We start from the raw sequence: 3,006 nt of genomic DNA, 5'->3' as shown, positions 1-3,006 counted from the left end.
AGTACAGGATACTGTCTCTACCGTAAAAAGCCTGAGAAGTTACTCTCTCTGACTCCTCCACCAACACAGTGTTAGACTGAGGGTGTTGTCGATTTGACAGTGAGCTTCTACTAGGTACAAAGCAACAGGTTGACTCTCTGATATAATTAGAGAGAGTTACCTACAGCACAGTAAATGTCTTTTAAAACCATTTGGCCTGCAAAAATTCTATTTGACCTGCAGTGAGGCATCACTCACACCCAATACTTATCTGTTGTCTATTTAACTCTTCTGTACCTGACACAGTTTCTTCTGCTGTGTTATCTCCCAAAGCTAAAAAGAAACTAACTTCTGCCCCCCAAATATATTCAGATCTTTTATTAAGCAGCGTTATTTAAAAAGCATCATAAAGATAAACCAGAGGTTGTCACTGGACTCAGGTAAAAAAATACCACAACCATGAACATTGTTACAGTTAGAGGCCCTCTTGGTTCTCCACAATGACACCGAGCATGCTCACAAGGGGTTCCCATTGTTTAGTCTTAAACAACCATCTTTAAAAGAAGAAAAAAAAAAAAAAACAACTCAGCACACTACCATTAATTTGTTTTAATGTTTCTTCACAAATGGTGAAAAATACTAAAGTACAGACAAGGAATAATCATAATGTTGTGGCCAACATTATAAATATGGAATTATAAATTTAAAAAATTTTCTGGTTTAAAAAATAAATCTGGTATTAATGCAGCCCTGTGGGGTCTGTATCTAGTAGGGCCGGTCTCTGCGCTCCTGGCAGTGCTCGCCTTTATCCATTTTTCCAGGTCCTCCACGCCCGCCTCTTCTTCCTCCCATTTGTTCCATTAAAGGTCCAGTGGGTCCCCCAGGGCCACCTCATCTTCCTCCACCGAAGCCACCATGGAAGCCACCTGTCTCCACCACGGCCACCTCTGAACATTCCACCAGGACCACCACGGTCCATGAGGCCACCTCTTCTTCCCCGCATGCCACTAGGGCCACCTCTGCCATGGTCACCACCCGGAGGTGGGAAGGGTGGTGGAAGGACACCTTAAGGCTTTGCCTCACACTGGTTGCACTCTGTTCTCCAGGCAAAGTTCTGGTTTCCACATCCCTTACTGGGGCACTGTCAGGCTCCAGCTCGGTGCCGGATGTTTCCTCCTCCAGATGGATTCCCTCGAGAACCACGGGGCCCTCTTGGTGGGAAGCCTCCTCTGTCTCCTCCACGGCCTCCATGTGACCTGTGGGTCCCTCAGGACCACCTGGGCCCCCTGGACCTCCCCGGAGTGGCGGCGGCGTCATCCCTCTGCCCTCCCAGGGTGGCGTTCCACCTCGCGTGCTGTTCCTTGAAGGCTTCTTTTTGCTCCCTTGAAAATCTTTCCCGTCAAACCACTCCACGGCAGCCTTGGCGGTAGGAGGGTCTTCACAGGACACTGTAGCATCACCTTTGGACTTTCCTGTTTCCTTGTCCAAGTAGATGTGGATCATGGGTTGTCCCCTCCTCTTGTTCATCTTCACAACTCCACACTGCTTAAAGAAGTCTGCCAAGTCATCTAGAGTCACATTGTCATTTAATCCGTGCACATAAATTACACTGTGGTCATAGTCTTCCTCTGGATCTACAGGTGGGCCTAAATCAAGATCTTGTCCTTCATGCATGGGTCCACCAGGCTTATTGAAGCCACCTTGCTCTCCAGTGCTGCCCATTCCACCGTGTCCTCCTCCCTGCCCACCTCTGCTCATGCCTCCACAATCAAATGCCCCTCTTCCCCTGCCCCGGTTATCAGGGCCACTCATGCTCCGGTTCTCTCCTGGTCTGGAAAGTCCTCCAGACTCCTGCCTGTAAGCACTCATGCTACTGGGGTGGTCCTGTTGGAATGAACTTTGCTGCCCATAGCTGCTGCTCTGTTGGCTATATTGACTTGGTGCCTGGCTGTAGGATCCAGTCTGGGGTGGGGGGAACTAGTGGGCGGCTGTTGCCCATAGCTGCTTTGTTGACCATAGCTACTCTGCTGTCCATAGCTGCTCAGCTGCCCATAGATGTTCTGCTGGGAGCAACTGCTCTGATCATAACTAGTCGAATGTGTAGAGGAATAGCTGGTAGGAGGATAGGATGGCAGTGGGCTGACTGGCTGCATGGGGTAGCTCCCAGGCACTTTGGGGTAGCTGTAGTTATTCTGCCCATATCCCAGGCTGGGCTGGTTGTAACCCCCTGTGCTAGATTGAGGTTGATCAGTCTCAGCGGGTTTGTTACCATCCTGCGGTCTTGTAGGTGCGGTGGCTGCTGGCTGCTGCCCTTAGGCTGCGTAAGCAGGCGGAGTGCCATGCGCAGACTGAGCTGCATAGGAGGCCTGGGTGGTAGTGACCGTAGCAGTGGTGGTATCATAAGCACCAGTGCCGTGCCCCTGGACAGGCTGACTTGGGGGCAGTTGGAGTAGAATAACCAGTAGGAGGCAGTCCATAAGAAGTTGCATAGGCGGACTGCCCACGGGTCGCGGTGGCCTGAGCCTGGCTATAGCTAACATCAGTGGGCTGTCCGTAGGTTCCATAACTTTGCTGCCCATATGCCTGGGTGGTCTGTGCATATCCTTGAGTGGGCTGGGCGGTGTAAGCACCGTAGCCCTGCTGGGCTGCAGCCTGGCTGTAGGTACTATAATCCGTGGATGCCATTTTCTCTCCTTCCTTCTCATTCTCTCAACATCTGTCTCCCTCTCGCTTTCCCTCTATGTTTATTTTTTTAAACAGCTTTGTTGAGGTATAACTTGTAGACAGAGAATTACGTGTATTTAGCGTGTACCATTTGATGAGTTTGGACATAGTTAAACATGTGGCCACAATCAAGGTAACAGATATATCCTACAACCCCCCAGACTTTCTTTGTGTTTGTGTTTTTTTCGTTTGTTTCTTTGTAGCTTATTTTTTTTTGAACACTTAACATGAGGTCTACTCTCAATAAATTTTGAAGTGCTCAATAATGTATTGTTAACTGTGGGTTAACAATATCCTAGATCT

At 49.2% G+C, this 3,006-nt stretch overlaps 1 pseudogene; it reads right to left on the bottom strand.

The window, feature by feature from the left end:
* Positions 1-591: 591 nt before the first annotated feature.
* On the bottom strand, positions 592-2,714 carry LOC102543397 (RNA-binding protein EWS pseudogene; annotated as a pseudogene).
* Between the last annotated feature and the right edge of the window lie 292 nt (positions 2,715-3,006).

This window comes from Vicugna pacos, chromosome 35 (genome assembly GCF_048564905.1).
Source record: "Vicugna pacos chromosome 35, VicPac4, whole genome shotgun sequence".
Lineage (NCBI taxonomy): Eukaryota > Metazoa > Chordata > Mammalia > Artiodactyla > Camelidae > Vicugna > Vicugna pacos.
Note: the sequence above shows the minus strand (reverse complement) of the source record. Positions and strands in the feature narration are given on the sequence as shown.